This window comes from Cnephaeus nilssonii, assembly GCF_951640355.1.
Source record: "Cnephaeus nilssonii genome assembly, chromosome: 11".
Lineage (NCBI taxonomy): Eukaryota > Metazoa > Chordata > Mammalia > Chiroptera > Vespertilionidae > Cnephaeus > Cnephaeus nilssonii.
The window spans coordinates 55,692,520-55,716,808 of NC_137082.1; the positions used below are offsets into that span (position 1 = coordinate 55,692,520).

General features: G+C 38.7%; 1 protein-coding gene across 2 annotated transcripts in view; it reads right to left on the reverse strand.

The window, feature by feature from the left end:
* The window catches only part of GREB1L (GREB1 like retinoic acid receptor coactivator), a 220,129-nt gene extending 196,123 nt beyond the window's left edge, over nt 1–24,006 (reverse strand). For both annotated transcript variants that reach the window (XM_079784210.1, XM_079784212.1), the window contains exon 1: nt 23,880–24,006. The gene's annotated coding sequence lies outside the window, so the exon portion shown is untranslated. The remainder of the gene's footprint in view (nt 1–23,879) is intronic.
* Between the last annotated feature and the right edge of the window lie 283 nt (nt 24,007–24,289).

Here is a 24,289-nt window from a genome sequence, read left to right on the forward strand (position 1 = left end):
CTTCCGGAAAAGTGACGTTTAACCACACTCTGATCTCTACTGCTTCTGAGATAACCTACAAAACCTGATGGTTGGCTTACTTAGAACGGTGGGCAACAAAGATCCCTGCTTCTGCTCAACAGCCATTTTTCTAACAGTCTCATGATGAATACATAGCATTTAAAGTAAGGAAAATAGCTCTAACACCTTAAGATGCAATTTTCAGACATATGGCAGCACAGGTCACAGAAATCTTAATGTTACATCACCACATTATAAAAACCCAGCCTACATTTAGGACAACATTCAGTTTAAATCATCAAAGATTTGAGTGGAAAATTCAAGTTCAGACATAGAGGCGTCTATAACAAATTTCATCAAAAATCGAAATCAGGGAGATATTAATTTTGGAAACTAAGGACAAGGAAATTTTCAAAATTTGAGATAGGTAATACCAAACCTGAAAGCTACATTCCAAATTGTTTTATTTGACTTGTCTGCAATCTCACCATACTATTAAAACTATGGAAAAGAACCTTAAGGATATTTTTTATATTAGATGAAGATAAGGATAGTGATATTAGAACAGCAGAAAACCCTTCATTGTGAGTCTATGCTTGAAATCCCAAACCAAACCTGCTGGTTCAGCACAAAGTCATCAACAGAGTTCTTATCTGTAAAGGGACAATCCATTGTCTGGCTGAAACAAAGGGCAGTGCAAAGGAAACCAGCCAAATCTGGGCCAGATGGTCACAGATTCAAGTTTCATTCTCCCCACCACCCACCCTCCCTGGCACGACAAAACTGTCAGAATGCAGACAGCATTTCTGATTACCAGGTAATAACCTTGAGTGTAAGGTATAAACTTTTTACAGTTACTTACACCACCCGCCACCTCCAACACCATCTAATTTACTAAATGAGAAAACTGCTATGCAGCAGCTATTAAAAGAAAAATACCTCTAAAAACCCAGTGTCTGTTTCTTAGGCATGACTTGGAGTTTTACCAGGTGGAATGATTTAAAATATTTATATTGATTTGTTCTCATCTATTGTGTTGCCTTACACCAGTGGTTGGCAAACTCATTAGTCAACAGAGCCAAATATCAACAGTACAATGATTGAAATTTCTTTTGAGAGCCAAATTTTTTAAACTTAAACTTCTTCTAACGCCACTTCTTCGAAATAGACTCGCCCAGGCCGTGGTATTTTGTGGAAGAGCCACACTCAAGAGGCCAAAGTGCCGCATGTGGCTCGCGAGCCGCAATTTGCCGACCACGGCCTTACACCATGACATAAAATGGAAATGAACCCAGAGAAAACTGATTTATTACACTCATTTTCTACGTGTTAACTACTGGGCCATCACCTTACAAAGAGTCTTGTGGTTTTTAACCCAGAAACACTTTTCGCCAATGATAAGCTACCAACAAAAGAAATCACTGGTTTTGCTTATAAACCAATGTGTCTACCCTCATATCACAGAACCTGTAAATCAGGATACTGTTTTAAATACATACTGCACATCCCCACTGGGTACTATAAAAGTCAATTTTAAATTCTAAACAGCAACTATAAATTAAAGCAAAACATGCAGAATTACATCTTAAAACCTGTAAGCACTCTATGGAGACATACATATTAAAGAATGTCATAAATAAAAATTCAGGATCTCTCAATAAATTTATTCAGAAAACACTCCTTTACTTATCCTAGCTGTATACAAGGAAAACATTTAGATTAAACAAAGGTCTTTCTTTGAAGAGAACCCTTGATTCGATAGCTGTTGCTTGGGAAATATTTACATTATGTGACCAAAGTAAATTTTATCAAACAACAAATAGCAATTCCTTTAGTAAATTTTATAATCCCTTTAATAATTACTTTGTAAATGACAATGCAGGAGTACATTTTATTGGCATTCTGCAGTGCCACTTTTCCAAAATTTACATATAGAAAGGTTAGAGTAGATCAAAGAGATTTTTGTCTAATTTGTTTGTTTATTTTACACGAGATAATCACAGGCTGGTAATTCAATGGCTAAAGACAAAAATGACTTCAAAATATGCAATCAACTCACACAAATGGCCTGTTTTATTGTAGGGAAGTAGAAAAAGCTGCAAAAGTCAACACAAGGTAGCCTCCCTTAAGAGAACATTCATGGTAGCTTATACAATGCCAACAAGCGAATATAAAATGAAGCCAAATTACAGAGCTTTGAATCTTGACCTTCTGTCTTAAAGGGAATAGTGATAAGTCGATACTTTTTCAAAAACTTGTCCTCAGAAATTATTTCTGGAAGTTGATTTATATTCACAGTATCAGACTAAGTTTTAAGCACTGGTTTAAAATATGGTCTCAATATATATTGGGTAGGTGGGTGTGGGTGAGATACATATGTCAGTGTGCTTCTGCTAACTTCCATATTTTTTAACATCTCAAATGTAATTATTTGAAGTGTATTTCTACAACCTCATTTCTACTACTGATTTCCTTTACCTAGTATGACAAAATAATACTCAGCATCACACTGGAAATTGGTGAACTGTTGTTATAGCATATACATTTTCGTTTAACATAATTAAATCTTAGAAAAAGTGCTAATGTGAAAAAATTAATAATCCATTAAGAACTTTTAAAATAAGGCAGTTCAATACTGGCTATTTAACATGTTGTTTTTTTCTTTAGTGTAAAATAGGATTTTATTTCAATGTTGATGAAAAAGAAGAAAATGACTATTCAAATTAAAATTCTCTACCTTCTGAGCTCATCTTTAGAGTCTCTAAGATAAATTTACATTTGAATGAAACACACACAAAGGCAGCTGGACTATCATAACCATCCCACACACATTAGTGTTTTCAGAGATTTAAATCTCTAATTCTTAGGAGAGAGAAAATTGTGACTACACAATTATTTTTAATCAGTCAGTTTTATTTATACATTATTGCAATAGGATTTATATGCTAATGGTTTAACTAAATATAAGAGTTAACGGAAACGTCTCTAAACAGGTCAAAATAGAATTTTATTAACAAAAGTCAACTCAGAAGAGACTTCTCATGCACGTAATTTAAAGAACAGCTTTTAAATAAGATACAAACAAAAACTATATCAACAATAATAAATTACATAAATGTAATGAGTTAGAATTTAGCAGACTAAATTATGATCTTGGTTCTTTATTAAGACCTAGGATAAAGAAGTAACAGACTTCAAAGCTAAAATATTATTGTAGAAGTACTGAGTTGTAGTTATCCTTCAGACCTTTATTCTTTTTATTTTTCTTTCCTTAACTTGTTATTTTCCTTTCTCTAATGGTTCACAATTCAGGTAAAAAATTTAATTCTATTAAATTAAAGAAGAAAACTATAAAAAGACAATGTATTTATGACAAGTATGTCACTAATTAGTCTTATTTTTATTATTATACATAATGAGAAAGATATCAAGGGCCAAGTCAGAGTGTACATAGCTTTCACTGAGGAAAAATTGATGAGAATCCAAATGTCTAAAGAGTAAATTGTATTTATAAGAAAATGCTTTATGATCTATGCTTCAAATGTTTGTTATTTCCTAATATAATCTATATACATTAGTAAGAGAGTAATGTATTAAATTAAGTACTCTCATATGACTGTAAATGTGCTTTAAACACACCAGGTCAAAATAAGCTTTCATTAATTTTCTGTGTAAATTATATTTTCTTATACCTTAAATTTACCACATAAAGAATGTCTCAAAAGGAGCTTATTTACTAGAATTAATCTCTGCTCTAAGACACAAAAGAGGAATCTGAATTAAATGTGATGAAATCCATACACCTCTCTCCAAATACACTTGCCACAATTTTTCTTGTTTTATTTATAGATATCTTACTGTACATGAAGTGTTACTAACAAACCTAAGGCTCACACCATGATTTCCTTAACATCTCCAGCACTGTTTCAAATTTTACATTCAGTGCCTCATGAACAAAGTTAAAAGTATCTTCTAGATTAAAAAATGAAATGGATACTACTATGTGTAATACTTTAAACAATAAAATAAAAATTTTAAAAAATGGAATGGACATTAAGTCTCCATTAGATATCAGTTCAATTGAATTCTTTTATAGTTTTGGTATATGGTCAGAGAACAAATGACATCCTTACATATTATAGGTATCTTTTACTACATTAGTAATGATTTGAGGAACAGTGTTTAAATAAAATTAGATCTAAATCTACAAAATCACAAGCACATAACTGTGTTTTAACTAGATTATAGGCTTCCCCAACATCAGGGACAGTTCTTTATTTTCCTTTCTCTTTCTCCACAGCACCATTCCAATTATAGGTACTTGATAAAGACTTAAGTTGACTTTTATTAATTTTCTGCCCAATGGAGAATTCTATTATCTCTACTGGATATAAACTTCTTGCTCAGTAGGAAAACTATAAAAAGAAAAATGATTTCTAAAAAGTGACAAATGTATTTGATACAATAATTACTTTTTACCCAAATGAAAACTGAAAAGCAGTTTGATATTATAATTGCAGTTGCCCATTACCACTTCAAAGACTTTTAAAAAATCAGTGCAGGTTAAACACAAACTTTACTCTAGGATAGAATTATGGTGTCTGTTTGCAATACATGAACTTTAGCTTCCCAAGGGTAAACACCATACAGAAGTCTGGTAATTTCTCATGTAACAGTATCTAAAGTAAGCCCACACTGTTTTGATTTTGAAAGTCTTATCAATTTAAAATCTAATGAACAAAATGAACTGTAGCATTTACACAGTACAAGAAATTCGTTACATTTATCAAAACATGTTTTCCAGAAGATCAATTCTATGGTTCTACCTCACTCTACAGTATTATCCTAGAAATATATAGCATTTCAGTAATTTTTATTAACTAAGATATATATATATATATATATATATATATATATATATATATATATATATATTGGTAAATGTCAAGTCCACATTACCTAAATTATACAAGTAAATTTGTAAGTAAGTAAATTTGATGATATCCTGAAAATGCATGAAGGATTACAAAAACATCCATTAGTAAAACTCGAAAAGAAGGAAAGAAATGCATCTCCTTTCATCTCTGCTACAGAATTGTTCGGGATTTATTTTCCCTGTTAACATCCTTTATTCAAAAGATAATGTTATTGACCTAGCTTCCAAAGGACCTGGGCCTCATCTTGGTATCTCCAGTAGAGGTGATAAGCTTATGTAGTTCCATCTACCCTTCCTTCTCCCAGCACCCCTGGAGTCAGTGGTTTAGGTCTGAAAGAAGTTTGGCCCAGGTTAAGGATGGATTCCACAGGCATGGTAGAAAGCTAACAGGCCCCTACAGGTACAGAGGTAATTCATTCATTCATTGAAAAATACTTATTGAAGGGCAACTATGCACTTGTTCTAGGTGTGGAGATAGGGAGCGAAAAAGACAAAGTACCTATCTATACCATCTTCAGCAAGAGCAGCAACATTTGCCACAAGTTATCTTGCTGGATAATATAACGAATAAGATACGATTCTTGACATTCAGATCTTACAATCCAATTGAGTTACAAGACATGTACCCAAGAGTCTGACACAAAGGAAAGAACAAAGACTTTGGAATCATCCAGCCTGTAGGTTTGAATTCTGACTTTTCCACTTATTACTTGTGGGCTCTTGCGAAATTTACTTAAACTTTTCAGAGGCTTATTTTTCTTAGCTATAAAAAGAGAATCATAATGCCTACTTTACAAGGATGTTGTGAGCATTAGAAATAATGTGTGTAGCCGAAACCGGTTTGGCTCAGTGGATAGAGCGTCGGCCTGCGGACTCAAGGGTCCCAGGTTCGATTCTGGTCAAGGGCATGTACCATGGTTGCGGGCACATCCCCAGTAGGGGGTGTGCAAGAGGCAGCTGATCGATGTTTCTCTCATCGATGTTTCTAACTCTCTATCCCTCTCTTCCTCTCTGTAAAAAATCAATAAAATATATTTTAAAAAAAAGAAATAATGTGTGTACAATGCCTAAAATAGTGTATATTAATTTTTATTAAGCGATTGGATTAAATTATTAATTCCAGCTATAAATTAAAGTATTAAATAGCAGGAAAGGACCAGGCAAAGAAGCACATATGAGTCATAAAGACCTTTATAGTTGATGTTTACTAAAGGTTATGTTTTGTACGTACACACATTTTCTGACATATATACACACTCGCTCTAAAATTCCAGATATGCAGCTATGCCATGTACTATTACACGGTTCCATCACAGCTTCTGCTCTGGAGGCAGAAGTTGAGATAACGCATACCAGTGACTCATGAGTCTTTATGATGGCAAAAACCTCAAGCATTTAGAATATCTGAAATGCCATAACCCAACACACTTCCAGCCTTCAACAGAGCTTCAAACAGATGTGAAAATGGTCCATTTAATGCATACCAATATCAACCAATTCCTCATACATCTTTTGGCTAAGAATACTATGAAACATTCTAATACTAGCATTAGCTTGTTCCACTAATATAAACAAGGGGATGAAATGTGATTTTTCCATGGTCCAATTTTCCTTAAAAAAGAAGAACTTAGTATTATTAGTCGGGAGACAAAATTTTAATACTAATTGCTACTCTTTGGTGAAGTCTGAAGACTGTTATTCAGCAAGTCTGATGAGGAAAAAGATCTAACATTTCCTGAGGGTCTATTTTATACTTGGCATGTGTTTGGTGCACTGATCCATTATCTCAAAAATGTGACTGTTCTGAAATCAAATTATGAATCAACTGTCTTAGAGTAAAAATACATGTCAAGAGCCTCAGAGAAAAATAGTTATTTGTTCAATAGAGATTTTATTTCTTAAATAATGAATTAGATTGATTTTGTATTATAAGGTAACTAGAGGCCCAGTGCACAAAATTCGTTTTGGGGGGGAGGGGGGGAAAGCGGTCCTTCACCCTGGCCTGTGTCCTCTCGCAATCTGGGACCCCTTGGGGGACGTCAGGCCTAAACCGGCAGTTGGACATTCCTCTCGCAATCTGAGACACTGCATGCACCAGTGACCATACTTTTCATACAGGTGAAATGCATCTTGCTGTTGTATGGGCAGCTACATTTTTTTGCCCTGATTATAAAAAGTAGTACTTAACATGATCCTTCTGAGGCAGTAGTACCATTTTCCCCATCTTATGGGTGGAAAAACTGAAGCACAGGGAAGTTAAGTAATTGGCTTTGTCACACAGTTATAAGTGTCAGAATCAGGGCTGACCACAAAATGTGCAAGCCAGAGTCCATGTATGTCATAGCTGCAACATCCTGTTTTTTCAGTGTTAGAGAAGCCTTGCCAGGTTTTAATTTTTAAATCTAAGAGACTGTTCCCAATATATAGGGTAGGGTCCCTAGGCCTGGCCAGAGATCAGAGCCATCTGTGGGGCGACCTGCGGGTGGGGCGATAAGGGGGCCCCTGCTGGCACCTGCCTTGGCTGGCGGCCTGGTGCTGCCCGCTGGCTGGCACCGCACCCCGATCACCGCGGCAGGTCGCCTCCCTCTTGGGGGGCAGATGCTCAACGCAGGAACTGCCCCCATTGAGCATCTGCCTCCTGGTGGTCAGTGCATGTCATAGCGATCGGTCGTTCCACCAGTCATTCTGCTGTTTGGTCAATTTGCATATTAGGGTTTTATTATATAGGATAAGGCTGCCAAAGAAAGTAGTTGTTGGTTTTCACATCAACCCATTGAATGATACAATTTGTAAAATTATGTGAAAGAGAATGTAAGAGAAACATTCCTTACATTAGTCCGAAGTGAGATGCTGATGCTCATATTACCATTACTACTAATATTACTATTACCAAGACCTTAATCTCCTGCTCCAGCAGTTCTCAAGTGATTATTAAATCATCAAAGTAGGTAGAACAGCTAGCTGGAGATAAACCCTTATTCATGTGGGGAGTTAGGTTGCAACAGGAAGTTTCTCTATCAGCTAAGGCTCCAGAGATTTGATTAGTTTATGTTCTACAAGAGAATCAAGAAATCAGAGCACTTTTAAAATAGCCATCTAACCTAATTCCAGATAAAGACACTAAAGAAAAAGAAAATGATAGGCCAGTATCTCTGATGAACATAGATGTTAAAATCCTCAAAAAATATTAGCAAACCAGGTCCAGCAATACATTAAAAAGATCATGCACCATGAACAAGTGGAATTTATTCTGGGTATGTCCAAAAATCAATAAACATTATACACCACATAAGCAAAATGAAAATATGATAAAACTATATGATCATATCAATAGATGCAGAAAAATATTTTTATAAAATCCAGCATCCATTTTTTTATACAAAGTCGCAGCAAAGTGGGAATAGAGGGAGCATACCTCAAATGTAACAAAGGGCATATGTGACAACTCACAGCTAATACTCAGTGGGCAAAAACTACAAGCATTTCCCGTAAGATCAGGAACAAGACAGGGATGTCCGCTTTCACCACTCTTATTCAACATAGTACAGGAAGTCTTCGACCCAACAATCAGACAAGAATAAGAAATAAAAGGCATCCAAATTGGAAAGGAAGAAGTAAAACTGTCACTATTTGCAGATGACATTATACTATATATAGAGGCCCTAAAGGTTCTACCAAAAATTCACTAGAACTAGTAAATGAATTCAGTAATGTAGCAGAATCAAAACAAATATCCAGAAATTAGTTTCATTTCTATTCACCAATAATGAAAGGGAAACTAAAAAATCAATTGTACAAAAAATAATACCTAGGAATAAATTTAACCAAGGAGGTAAAAGACCTGTACTCAAAAAATTATAAGACACTGAAGAAAGAAACTGAAGAAGATACAAATAAGTCAAAGCATATACCTGTTCATGGATAGGAAGAATTAATATCCCTAAAATATCCATACTACCCAAAGCAATCTATAGATTCAGTGCAATTCCTATCAAGATACCAATGGCATATTTCACAGAATTAGGACAAATATTCCAAAACCTTATATGGAACCACAGCAATCCTGAGAAAGAAAAACAAAGTTGGAGGACTCAAACTATACTACAAGGTCATCGTAATCAAAACAGCATAACTCTGGCATAAAAACAGACGTATAGATCAATGGAATAGAACAGAGTCCAGCAATAAACCCACACCTTTATGTCAATTAATATCTGACATAGGAGACAAACAATACAATGGGGTAAAGATAGTCTATTCAATAAATGGTGTTGGGAAAACTGGACAAATACATGAAAAAAAAAGAAACTAGACATCCTTCTTACACCATATACAAAAATAAACTCAAAATGGATTAAAGACTTAAATATTAGACTCAAAACCATAAAACTCGTGAAAGAAAACACAGGCAGTAGACTCCTGGACATTTCTCAATACAATTTGTAAAATTATGTGATATATTTTTTCCAATATATCGCCTTGGGTGAGGGAAACAAAAGAAAAAATAAACAAATGGGACTACATCAAACTAAAAAGTTATTTTTTTAAATGAGGTTTATTCTCTCTCTCTTTTTTTTTTTTGGTAACTTTTTAAAATATATTTTTTATTGATTTCAGAGAGGAAAAGAGAGGGAGAGATAGATAGAAACATCAATGATAAGGGAGAATCACTGAATGGCTGCCTCCTGCATGCCCCATACTGGGGATCAAGCCCAAAACCTGGGCATGTGCCCTTGACCAGAATCGAACCCGGGACCCTTCAGACCGCAGGCTGACGCTCTATCCACTGAGCCAAACCAGCTACGGCAAACTAAAAAGTTTTTACACAGCAAAGAAAATCATCAACAAAATAAGACAACATACTGAATGGGAGAACATATTCACCAATGATACATCTAACAAGGGGTTAATATCCAAAATTTATAAATAACTTATAAAAGAACACACACACACACAAAAAAAAAACAATCCCATTAAAAAATGGGCAAAGGACCTAAATAGACTTCTCTGAAGAGGACATACAGATGGCTAATAGACATATGAGAAGATGCTCAAGGTCACTAATTATCAGAAAAATGCAAATTAAAACACAATGAGATATCACGTCACACCTGTTAGAGGGCTATCATCAATAAATCAACAAACAAGTGTTGGTGAGGATGTGAAGAAAAGGAATCCTTGCTGGTGGAAATGCAGTGGAAAGCAATATGGAGCTACCTCAAAAAATTAAAAATGGAACTCCCTTATGACCCAGCAATTCCACTTCTGGGAATATATCCATAAAAACCCAAAACACTAATTCCAAAGAAAGTATGTACCCCTATGTTCATTGCAACATTATTTACAATAGCCAAGATTTGGAAGCAGGCCAAGTACCTGAAACCTATATAATTTTATTAACCAATCTCACCCCAATAAATTCAATAAAAAATGAAATAAAATAGCCATTTTTAAAATGCTGCAAATCAAAACATTATAGGGAACATTTTTATGTAACATTTGTTAGCAATCTAACCAGAATTTTCAGGTTTCTTTCCAACAAATAAAATTGAGGAAAAATATTGTGGGAATACCCTTAACCATCATCCATCTTCCATCTCCAATTTTGTACACAGTATTATAATTTTTCAAAGAACTGCCAACTAAATATAGACTGTCAATTCTGTCAAATGTAATTGATCAGTCAATACTTTGTATTTAGTATGTACTCAACATTCTATTAGACATTTTAGAAAGTACAGACTATAAAATGCTATAGTACCTCCTCTCAAGGGGCTTATACTCTAATATTCAGAAAAAAATGCTTTCTGAACTAATTAGAAAGTACAGATTTCTAAAATAAAATTCTAAAAGTGATATAAACTATAAGTGCTATAGAAGTTTAGAGGAAAAATTAATGAAAACTCCAGTATTTAGTGTATTTCCATAAAGGAAATAAACTAGACCTCAAAGCAGTGGTTCTTCAATTTTGGGGGGCATGAAAATGGTCTGGGGCCTACTCCTAGGGCTCAAAATCTGCATTTAAATAGCATTTCCAATAGATTCTAAGTGGCCCATAGTTTGTCAAAAACTGTGTTAAATAATAGTATAATTTGCAAGAGTCTCTAGCGCAATGTTGCTCAACAGAACTTTGTGCAATGGTAGAAATATTCTATGCCTATGGAGTCTATACAGTCTTAATGATTGGCCACATGTGGCCATTAAGCTCTTGAAATGCAATCAGTTTATCCGAGGAACTGAATTTTTAATTTATTTAACTTTAATTAAATTAAATTTAAATAGCCACAGCCAGCTCTAGAAAATATGAAGATATTTCTAAGAGAAACAGGAGCCGAGCCATAGATAGAAATGCACATGAGCAGGATATATAGGCAGAAGAGACAACTGGTTGGCTTGTTTAGAATAGAGGTTTTGTACTAGATTATCCTAAGGTCAGATTATGAAGAGTCTTGAAGGGAACTGAGGAAACTGGATTTCATGACACACACTGCTGGCTGCCTAATGCAGCCATTTCCTTTTTTCTTCAATAGTAATAACTCCAGAGCTTTTGCGTGTTTACTTAAGAGAGTGGACCTTGATTATTCTACACCACTCATGGTATATCCATTTTTCTTGTCAGTGACCAGCTTATGCCAGTGTGTTCAATTCTGGCCAGACATTTGGGACATCTAAAAACTGTTTAGCCCTGACCAGTTTGGCTCGGTGGATAGAGCGTCGGCCTGCGGACTGAAGGGTCCCAGGTTCGATTCCGGTCAAGGGCATGTACCTTGGTTGCAGGCACATCCCCAGTGGGGGATGTGCAGGAGGTAGCTGATCGAGGTTTCTCTCTCATCGATGTTTCTAACTCTCTATCCCTCTCCCTTCCTCTCTGTAAAAAAATCAATAAAATATATTTTAAAAATAAAAATAAAAACGGTTTAGCCTGGCAGTGCCCTCGGTGGTCCCGGATCTGCCTCTTGCTTCAACAGTGTTGGGACGGAACAGACCCAGGGACGCCCCTTCTTCCAGCCTCCGGCCACTCTCCTGTGTCTTATCCAGTCACCACCTTCACAACCACCTTCACAACCACCTTCGGGACCAGCCAACACACCGGGTTTTTTCTACCTTAACTCCTTATTGCTGAACAACCATGGGCTCCCAAATTCGTCAGAATTATTCCACCGAGTTGGAGGCTGCGGTCAATCGCCTTGGCCAACTTGCATCTGCAGGCCTCCTCCACCTACCTCTCTCTGGGGTTCTGTTTCCACAGTGAAGATGTGGCTCTTGAGGACGCGGGCCACTTCTTCCGCAAGATGGTGGAAAAGAAGCATGAGGGCGCTAGCTGAGCATCTCTTAAAGTTGTAAAACAAGCGAGGTGGCTGCATTCCCTTCCAGGACATGCTGAAGCCTTCCCAAGGTGAGTCGGGCAAAACTCAGGATGCCATGGAAGCCACCACCAGGCCCTTTTGGAGCTGCATGCTCTGGGTTCTATCCATGCAGACCCTAATCTCTGTGACTTCCTGGAGAACCACTTCCTGGGTGAGGAGGTGAAACTCATCAAGAAGATGGGCGACACCTGACTAACATCCTCAGGCTGACCTGCCCCCCAGGCTGGGCTGGATGAGTATCTCTTTGAAAGGCTCACCCTCAAGCACGACTAGGAGTCCTTGGAGCCCAGAGGCCTTTGAGAGGCCCCTCTGCATTCTCCTGGTGCTGGCTTTTACCTGAGCCTCTTCCCAAAACTACTAGCCATTCTTTTAACCACCCTAAAGTCTTCTCCCATGCATTGGACCAAATGAAACAATATAAGCTTTCTGCAGCAAAAGAACAAAAAACACAAAACTGTTTGGCCTAAATAAAAATAACCTTTTTCTGACTCTAGTCAAAACTTTGTGAGGCTTGGGAGTGCTGACATGTTGGGATGAATAGACAAGATGAAAGACAAACACCAACAAGCTGAGGATGGCAGAGAATGACTAAAAGAACTTGGGTCCTTGGTGACACCTGAATTAACTCAAGAATTGTGCTCTCCCATTCCCCTCAGACAGTTTGGGGATATAATTCATTCGTTACTGTTTAAAATTTCTAATTTTTTTTCTATTCCATACAGCTGACAGCATTATACCAGGTTACTAATGTTTAGGGTGACACCCTCTGGAATATGCTGATGTAGGCAAATGGTAGCTATTGAAGGCATCCCATTAAGGTTGGAGACTCAGGTGAAGCAAAGTTCAAGGCTTAAAAATGGCATGCATTTTTAAAAAGTCAAAAGAAAGAAAAGGGTGAGTGGAGCAGAACAGCATTATTAAAAGGCCTAAAAGTCAAAGTTACCAAAGATTTTGGAAAAATTAGAGAAACATTACTATTATGTAAAATTAAAGCATATAGATAAATACTCAAAGCAAAATTGGGGAAACAGCTCCTCTTGTAAGGGTAACAGGACTGATTGTCAGTGATGTTTCTTCTCTGATTTTATATATTGTTTTCGTATGTTATTTCTACTTAAAATCTAAACAAAATACAGAACAAATAGTTTCTCTAAATGTTGTATATTTAATACTTTTTTTGAAAATGAAAAATTATTAAAATATTATTTCTCTGTACTAGCTGCAATTGAAGATATTAGACTGACGAACAACATGGTAAACCAGAAAAGCATGCAGGACTAGCTGAGTGACCTTGAGAAGTCAAGTAAACCCTGTGGCGCATTGTTTTCCTCTCAAGGTGGATTGATCTACAGCTCTAAAATTCAACAATCTCTGGTTTCAAATGGAAGGAAGTGTTTTTGAATTAAAAAATGGCATGCAACTGATATCAAAATTTAAATTTCTAAGCTCCGTTCTCACCCTTTGTCATGTGAGCTGAGTCTGAAAGGGAGTAAAAGTCAATCTCCCTCAACTTCTCTGGGCAAACCAGAAACCTTGGGGAATAATTATGTTTTGTAGCTTTAATATAACTTTAATAAACAAACTAGTTTTGGAAAATTTAATATGCATTAAAGTTCTATATTAACATCAAGTGATAGCTTATTTTTTAAATTTGCATTTCCAAACAACTAATAAGGAGGCTAAGCATTTTTTGTGACCATTTGGAATTGTGCTTCAGTGAATGACCTAGCCATATCGTTTGCAAAATATTTTTAAATTATGGGGTTTGGGTGTTTTGTTGTTGTTTTTACTTTTTTATTGCCTAAAGTTTTACATATGTCTCCTTTTCCCCCAAAATGACCAAATGACCCCCCCTGTTGTTGTTTACCTGCCCCAGCCAGGGATCAAACTCACAACCTAGGTATATGCCCTGACTGGGTGGGAATCAAACTCACAAACTTTTGGTGTATGGGATGATGCTCCAACCATCTGAGCTACCTGGCAGGACTAAAATTATGTTTTATAAAATATTTCATATTACTTTATTAGGAGTTCCTTATACACCAGAAATTATAATTTTTTTTTCTGCATATGTAGAGATTACCCCCCACTCTATCATTTATCTATTGTATTTGTTTATAGCTCTTTTTTGCTTTACAAAAAATGTTTTTAAATTACATTATCAGATACGTCCATTTTTTAATATATATAGCTCTGTTTTCTTGGTTAGTTAAAATAAATGCGCTTTGTTAAAGTAATAGTGATTTAACTGTGGAATATGTATACTACAGAATATTATGTAGTCATTAAGAAGAATAAATAAGAGCTATACCAATTTACTGAGAGGTATACCCCTTGTGTTTTATTAAGTATTAAGTGAAAAATAAATGTGATTTTATATATATACATACATGTGAAAGTGTATATAAGATCCTAAAATTACATAATATATACAAGTTTCATGATCATGGAAAAAAGTTATAACAAAATAAATAGCAGATAGGCCACATTGTTGACACGACAACGGAGGATAAAGAGGAAATTTAGGCTCCCTACATTTTTTAAAAGATGTGATTACAGTTTTATAAAAAACGTAATACGATCCCATTATGTAAAATTGTGTTGGTGACTACCGGTATATATACTAGTAAATCTGCATAGAAACACATAAAAGAATGGCCACCAAAGAGTTAATGGTGTTTCATTTAGAATGGTTAGATTTGAAGAAGAAGGGAAGAGGAAGAAGAAAAAAAAGAGAGAGATAAAAAGAGAGAGAAGAAAAGAAAACATGATAAAATAAATTTAAAGTTGTTCTTTCCAAAAAACAGAACAGACTGGATGAGGGAGAGACAGAACTCTCAAGTGAAAAGATTCCCCAATCCTCTGATGTGGCTAAGAATTATGGTAATAGTCTTATAGTTCCCTGAATATGCTAATAGAGGTATATACATAAACTTACTATAACTAGTGTCAATTTAATAAATTTAAAATGTAAGAAAGAAATGAGACATTACACCAATTATACTAGTATCTTCTCTTCACATTGTGACTTCTACAGGCAATTTTAGGTACACCTGCTCTATAAAAACTAAGTTTACAAAATTATAAACCTAAGGAGTATTTCTAAGACTTTTGTGTTCATAAAATCACCTGGGAAGATTGTTAAAATGCACAATCCAGGGTCCTACCCCAGAAACTCTTATTCAGCAGATCAAGAGACCAATAATCCGCATTTAACAAGCACCCCAAGCAAATAAGGCAGGTGTTGAAAGATCACACTGAAAAACAGTGAATTTAAAGATGTCTGATCTATTTACAAACTGATTAACCAAAGAATTTGAAGAGTGTGGTATACTAGAGAGAACAAAGAATTTTGAAGTCAAAAGATCTAGATTACCTCTCTGACCTAATCCCCCACTCACTCTGTCACTTGCCTCTGCTCTTCAACTGTGGGATTGGCCTCCTAGTTACCCCCCTCACAACGGCCAAGAATGCTCTTCCTCTAAACTTCCAATGGTTCAGGTCCCTTGCAGCCCTCAGGTCTTCACTCAGGTGTCACTGAGTGACACCTTGTAGAAAATCTCAACTACGATCTCACTTTCGACATCCCCTTTTAGGACTTTCACGTGCCTCTGCTCATTGTTTGGTGAAAATCAACCTTTTATTCTATATGAGAACAGCTGTAGGCTAAAAAGGGAAAGCTTTGTCATACTTATATGTATCTGTCAGAGAGAAAAATTGTTCTCCTGTTCTCTAGTACCTAAGCTATCTACTCAAATAAATAAAATGACTCTACAGTAAGGATATTTTCACTTAACAATATGTCATGGTTATTTACTACAACCTAATTTTAAAAAAACACACACATGATATTTAGCTTCTTTGTAATTCTTTTACTCTTATAAATAATGTTCCAGGTGATGTTTTCATTATATGCCCTTGTGCTTTGTCTAATTATTTCTTCCTAACAAATTCTTAGAAGAGAAATTTCTGTGTCAAAGAGCTTAGACCAGTGCTGTCCAATAGGACTTTCTCCAATGATGGAAATGTTCTGTGTCTTCACAGTCCAATATAGTAGCCACCAGCCACACGCAGCTACTGAGCACTTGACATATGACTAGTGCAACTGAGAAACTGAATCTTTAGTTGTATATAAAGTTAAATTAAATAGCACATGTAGCAAGGGACTACCACATTGAACAGGGCAGGTACAGATATTTAAAGTTTTGATAACTGATGCCAAATAGATCTCCAGAAAAGTTGTAATTATTTGCCTTCATTCTATAGTGTATAACAATAACCACTTCTTTACCCCGTTGCCAACGCTAGATATTATCAATCTAGTAGAGGCCCAGTGCATGAAATTTGTGCACGGGTGCAGTCCCTAGGTCTAGGCAGTGATCAAAGCATGAGCATCTGGCATGGAAGGGCAGGTCCCAGCTGACCTCTGGGCCCTGGGAAGCACCTGGGCCCCCGTGAGCCACCCTTCACCTGAGTCATCAGGCCTCCGCCCGGCTCCCTCAGCACCTGGGAGCTGGGCGGCAGTTCCACCCCCCGCTGCCACCATTGGTTGCCATCTGTGGGTCGATTGGTGGGGCAATCGGGCCCTGCTTGCACCTGCCTTGGCCTAGTGCCACCTGCTCACCTGCTCCACCATCCTGCCTCGGTCCTGCTCTTATTGGGGCCTATCGGGGCCAGCAGCACCTCCACTGCTGCCAGCACCATGTTGCCAACGCCCGCCATGTTCCGCGCCACCCCCTGGTGGTCAGCGCATGTCATAGCAAGTGGTCGAACTCCTGGTCAAACTCCCGGTCGAGGGGACAATTTGCATATTAGGCTTTTATTATATAGGATTGAATCATTATAACCTGAAATTTGAAAAACGCATTTCTTTATTAATATGTGTTTCTTTATTAATAACTAGTGGCATGGTGCACGAATTTGTGCACATTGAAAGAGAATTCAGGTATCCAGATATCTGGCTCCCTCCTCCCTCCTATCAGGGTCCGGGGTGCGGGTGAATGGAATCTGGGCTGTCAGGGTGCAGACAGCAAGCTGACCAACAGCCGATTCCATGAGGAATTGGGCTCCTGCCTCCTTGCTGTCAGGGTCTGGCATGTGGGTGAATGGGATTTGGGGCTGTAAGGGCGCTGACAGCAAAGTCTGGGTCAGTGCTCATCATAGCTACCTGCTGGTCATCTGGTCGTTGGTCATTCTGGTCGTTATGCCATAATGGTCACTGGGCTTTTATTATATAGGATATTGAACAAGGTTGTTTTGTTTGTCATACTCATTCAAATGCAAATATTCTCACCCATGTAAGGCAGATTTGCTTTATTGGGCCCATATGTTTTCTTTAAAATTTATTGTCAACATTTAAATCCATATAAAAATACAAATTTCCAGCTCCAGTTGCAAAATCAAGTAATCTGGCAACAGTGACCCACACTACCATCGGGCATAAATCAGTGGAGCCTTAGAAATCTGCCACCTTCAGAATTTCTTGTCCACCAGAACTTATCATCCCTTATTTTTATACAGGGTTCCTGCTTCACTCACTCAGAATACCTGCTTGGCCTCTACAAGCAACACAGTTTATAATTCCTACTCTGAATTAAATTTTGAGAGATTAAAAGACAAACAGCAGCCTGGCCAGTGTAGCTCAGTGGTTGAGCATCGACCTATGAACCAGAAGGGTTCGATTCCTGCTCAGGACACATGCCTGGGTTGTGGGCAAAATCCCCAGTAGGGGGCTTCAGAAGGCAGCTAATCAATGATTTTCTCTCATCATTGATGTTTTTATCTCTCTCTCCCTCTCCCTTCCTCTCTGAAATAAAAAATATACATATTAAAAAAAAAAGACAAACAGCAGCTAATAATAGTTAACTTTCATTTCATACTTAGCATTCAAAAGTGATGCTGTGCTATGTCTGGATTATTTTATAACTAATATTCAACTAGCAGAAGAATACTTTTTTAGTGGTTGTTATTTCCTACCCTCTCAAGCAGCGGTTCAGCATCAGAAGGGCTGTTAAAATGTAGACCTGCCGAAACCAGTTTGGCTCAGTGGATAGAGCGTCGGCCTGCGGACTCAAGGGTCCCAGGTTCGATTCCGGTCAAGGGCATGTACCTTGGTTGCGGGCACATCCCCAGTAGGGGGTGTGCAAGAGGCAGCTGATCGATGTTTCTAACGCTCTATCCCTCTCTCTTCCTCTCTGTAAAAAATCAATAAAATATATATATTTTTAAAATGTAGACCTGTAGCCCCCAACCCCGAAGTTTCTGATTGAACAGGTTGGATTGGGCCTCAATAATTTTTATCTAATCCCAAACTCCAAGTACAGCTCCAAATGAGATGAGATTTTCTCAAGAATATGGACACTCCTGGAAGTGTAGTGACAATGTATAATTTTGACAACATAATATAAAATTTCCAAAACATGTCCACATTTATTATTTCACTTTATTTTCACAACAATCCTGTGCTGAAGGTTGATAAATAGAGCAGTAATTGTTAATCCCATTTTACAGAAGAAAAGTAAGGTATAGGAGTCAAGAACCTCCCCTACACACACAAGAAGCTAAAAGAGCCAGAACGAACAGGTTTCCTAACGCCTAACCTTGTAATATAGGCAATCCAAGACACAACTGGAGCTTGCTTCTCCAGACTGGTCCCATGAAAGTAGAACCATGCCCAGTAACAGAGAAGACCACATGATGTATGGTTCACAGCAAGGAACATTTATCAAGTGCTGATTACATGTTAATCTATCCTAATCATGCCTATAGTCTCTACTATAGGGACATTCATCCGACATAGAAAAAAGATTAAAAAATAAAATCCGAAACCACAACCTTGAAAAGATAGTGAAGTCTCTATATAATGTAAGTCAAAAGCAAATATGCTCACGGGGTGGGTAGCAGGGGTAAATACAGAGTTGGGTAGAAGAGAGGAGTCTCTGTGGGAGCTTCACATCTGGACTTGGAGGAGTTGCTATCGCCAGTCAGTCAAGAATGGGAGGGAAGGAAGAGTACACAATAGGGAGCCCTCCTGGGGCTCAGCAGCACAAAGAGCTGCTGTTATCCATGTTGGGTGTGTGTTTGCCAGAAGTATCAGGGCTGCTGGAACTCCAGAAGCTACAAGGGCATGCTTTTGTGTAGTCTAAATTACCTTGACTATATAAGAACGCAAGTCAGAGGGCATAACTTCATTATTCATTTGTAGCCAAAAGATAACATGATCAGGAATCATGCAACTTTTTCTCTGATTTCCCCACAAGTTTTGAGAAGCATTCCTGGTAAAAATCCACGTGATTGTGATCACAATCATGCTAATTATAAATCAGCCCTTCAAAAGAAAAAAAAGACGGTTTCATCTCCACTTAAATAGAATTGTTATACATTCTTTATTCATTTTAACGGCTACTTTTCTAAGATTAAAAAATAATAATTAACAAAAATTACTATAGACGGAGAACACAAAACTATAATTATTTGAAAGAATCGATTAGAAAATGTGATTCTGTAACCGAACTGTCCTGTCTGCCCATCTTATAGATTAGTTCAAAATGACTGAGGTGATGAAGCATCTACCAACCCATGTTGAAAACTGTAGCAATACAGCTGAAAAAAAGTTCCTCGCACTTCTCGCAAGACCAAAGAAACACAACTCAAAACAAAGGGATACAGTTTTACACTGGCTACGCAAATCAGTCACAATAATATAAATGTTTTAAAGTAACAAGCACACACACAGATTGTTAATGAGGTATAAATTTATATAATCCTTTTGGAAAGTAACTTGGTGATTATCAGAAAAATTCCTAATAAAAATAAGAGCTAACGTTTACTAGTACCATATTTTCCGGCGTATAAGACGACTGGGCGTATAGAAGATTTTCCTGGGTTAAAAAGTCGTCTTATACACCGGAAAATATGGTATATGTGTTGTCATGTATTGCAGCTTTTTATTTGAACAACTTTATAGAGAGTTATTACTATACCCATTTTACAGGTTAGAAAGCTCTGAGAACATAAATTACTTGCCTAGTATTGCCAATAAGTGATGGAGCTAGGTTTTGGACCCTGAACCTTTATTTTAATGCCCACCCAATTACAACTACACCATACTGACTCTCCAGGGGAACAATCCTAAGGAAGTTTTTTTTAAAAGAATAAGAAAAAAGTTACATTCATGAGGATGTGCATTATATATATTTTAAATACTGGGAGGGGGGAATCTCAAAATAGAGGAAGGGCTAATAAATTATGACAAACTAATTACAAATAATAGGAAGTGAATTATAGCAATATGTTTATGAAAAATCAGTGTAAAAATGTATCTGCAATATGATAAGACATCTGTAAAAATGTATGTTCATATGGCAAGACTAGGAAGAAAACTGGAAAATAAAAACTATTCCATTTTAGAAGAATTTCACTATTAGTACTTTATTTTGTTTCTGTCAATTTTGTCAATCAAGATTACTCTAAGTACCCCTACAAATCTATTTCAGTTCTAAACAATTTCTAGTTGTAATAACAATTTCTAAAACTTCACTATAATTTATTTACATTACAGACTTATTCAAAATAATTACACAATACTTAATAATTACATAAGATTTAAAGTATGAGATCTTGGGGGGGGCAATGGTAAGATATGTACACATATAATACCTTAATAAAAAATTGAAAAAATAAAAAATAAAAAAATAAAGTATGAGATCTTAACATCAATGATATTTGCAATCACCACTTACAGCATTCTTTTGAAATCCCTTAATTGAGATCATACACAATGACTAAAATAAGCTAATTTTTTTTTACTGTCATGACCTTGCAATGACTCCTCAGCTCCCTGTGCCCATCCAGGAATCATTACTCCAGAGGTTGCAGATATTTTAGAGATTAGAAAAGTTTTCTACTTTTCTAATCTCTAAAATAACATTAACTCTAAGTGAATAAGTATAAAAGCAGCTAAAATATCTTAGCTATAAGGGATATTCGTTTTCTAAATACCTTTGAGAATTACTAATTAAGTCATATCAAGTCCCTTTGAAGTAGATACATGAACTTTACTACCACTTTAATAAAAAAAGAAAAGTAAGATGCTGGGAAGAGTAATTTGCCCCAAAATGATACCCTGAGCTGTGAAGAAAATTCACTCTCCTTAGCCATACAAGGTGATGCACTGAGGCCCATTCAGCCCAAGGTTTGAATTCTTTCAGTAAAAAACAGACATTGTGTGGGAAAGCAAAGCAGCTGTTCTCCAATAATATCAATATCAAAAGAGCAGGAATGTAGATTAAACATCTATAACTTCCTCTTTATGAATCTGCCGTTCAGGAATTTATTTTGTCACTCCACAGGTCCAACAGGGTTATCTATAGGCAGTCTTAGGACACCTAGAGAAACTTTTTAATCACAGAAGTTTGGAGTTAGAAGGACACTTAGAAGCCCCATAGTTCAATTCCTTTAATCGAGGGGGAGACAAAAGCATTTCTAAGAAAGTGACTTCATTTAGCTAGAGCAAACCCAGACTTGCAACTAGAAGATGCGAACAAATGTCTTAAACTTGGCCTTCATATTTCTCTCTTACCATTAAAATTTTTATATTGTCATGTTAACAAAAGTATGCATGTGTCCTTCCAATGTCTTCAGATATATATGGCACTAGACAAAATAAACTTATCGTTCTCATTCTCTACTTCATAAAGAGTTCCAAAGTGGAGAAAAAAAGTCAACAAAGGCTATAAAAACCACTGGTGATGGGCGTGCAGGTGGGATAACAGCTTAACAGTTCTGCTTTCTAATGGATACTTGCTCTAAGAATTTTAGTACTCTAACTGGTCTTCAGCTGTAATAAGTCTTCCCTAGGCCAAATAAAAGGTTCTAATGTCATCATGAGTGAATATCAAATTAATAGCTATCACCATTGATATATAATTCATTCTTTACTTACATTCAGTTCCTTTCTCCTTTTAGTTCCATAATGTAAATTCCATTTTAATAGGAAGCTTATGGAAGGATATACAAGAAATTGACAACAGTGACCTCTGGGGAGGAGGAGTAGGGCATTGGGAGTGTGGGGTGGGGGAGAGAGAGAGCTTACTTTACACAGTTAGAAATTTTTACTCTATGCATATTACTTTTCAATGTACACTAATTAAAAATTTCCCTTTAAACACATGCGTACAATTCTATTACTAAATATTTTCAATAAAACAATTATTCTTAAATGTTCTCCTTTAAATAAGTTTCCAGTATTGCCATTTGTAAAACCACAGTGATATATTCAACAAGAAAAAGAACCAACACAGTCACAAAATTCCAAGCAGAATCCCAGGATTTAAAGTATAATAAGAGCATGTGTAGAGGGGCCATTTCATTCAAAAACCTTGTGCGGAAAACCTCTTCCCCATATTTAAATGGCTGGGTTTTAAAAAGAGATTTCTGTAGGAGTTCCCAGTTTTGGGGGGGGAGGGCGATTCTAAAGGTGTGAAAAGTAGAAACTAAAATTTGGTTTCTATCCTGTCGACAGGGGACAGAGGGCTGGGTGGGGTGCGCAAAGACCTTGAAGCAGTCACGTCCCTAAGAGGAAAGGAACGTGATGGCGAGTTTCTCCAGGGTCCGTCCGCCTCAGGGCAGCTCCCGTGCAGATGCACCGGTTCTGGTGCTGACGTGGGCTCAGTTGAACCGAGAAAAGCCCACGAACGGAATCTACCCAGCATCTCCTTGCACGGGGCTCAGAAGAGCGACTGAGGGGAATTGATTTACTTCAGCCAAACCGCCTCATGGTGACACCCTCGGCCGGCCAGGGCACACACCTCACTTCGCTGTCGACTTGTGTCAGGGTCAGCTGTCAACACAGCCCTTTGTGTCTCCCGCGGAACGGGAGCGAGAGAGTGGTCCTTCGCCACTCACCGGGGCGCGGACGCGATGGCCGGAAGACACGCGCGCGCTCGTGACGAAGTGACATTTAGTGCGGAGCAGAGAGACCCAGGGGCGCGAGCAAACGCCCGGCCGCCGCTGGACGCGCTCAACTTCCCCCAGCTGAGCTCTCTGCATCCTCTCCCCGTCACCGCGCCGCCCTGCCGGCCGCCCGCTAGCCCCCGGGAGCCCCTCACCACCCCTGGAGCTCCGGGGCCCGGCCGGGCGGGGCGCGCCCCTCGCCACCTCCGCTCCGCGCTGCCCGCCGCGCTGCAGCCTCCCTGTCCCACGCTCGGGCTTCCTCGCTCCCGCCACAAAGGCGCGAGGAGGGCTGGGGTGACAGGCCTTCGGCCTCAGGGCGCGGACCGCCCGGGCTGGGTCCTCTCCGGAGCTGGCGCGAGGCGGCGGGGAGCACGGGTTCGGGTCCGGACGGCACCGGCGCCTACCCTCGCCAGACACACACACATGCTCGCGCTCCCAGCCCCGCTCCGCCTTCCCAGCCCTCCGCTCCAGAACCAGTCCGCCGCCGCGCTGCCCCGCGCAGGCAGGGTCCCCAGCCCGCCACCGGGCAGCTCCGGCCCCGCAGAGGCGTGCGCTCGCGCCCGGCCGGCGACCTCTCACCTCCCGCCGCCCGGCCCGCGCCCCGCGTCCCCGCAGCCGCTCACCTGGCCCTGGAGTGGCGCGAGGGCAGAGGACCAGGGGGTGGCCCTCGCCTCGGCCGGGGATCGTCTCCCCACCCCCAGTCCGGGTCCCAGCGCTGCGCCTCCGCTCGCCCAGGCCGCCCTCCGCCGAGGTGCTAGCGCCGCCGGTGGCTGGCGTCTCTCGGGCAGGCGCGCAGGTCGCGCGCTCAGTTCCCCGGGGCGGAGCGAGGCGGCGGCCACCGCGGCCGGAGGCGGATTCCTCAGGTGCGGCCCCTCCCGCTTCCCCAGAACCTCCGCGGCCCGGACCCCCGCGCACCTCCTCCCCCCGCCCCGCCTCCCGGTCTCCGGCGGCCTCCGCGCCCCGCGCGTGGCCTCTAGGGCCACCTTGCCCTCGAGTGTCACGGGCGCACGTTGCCTTACCCACCCCCTCCATT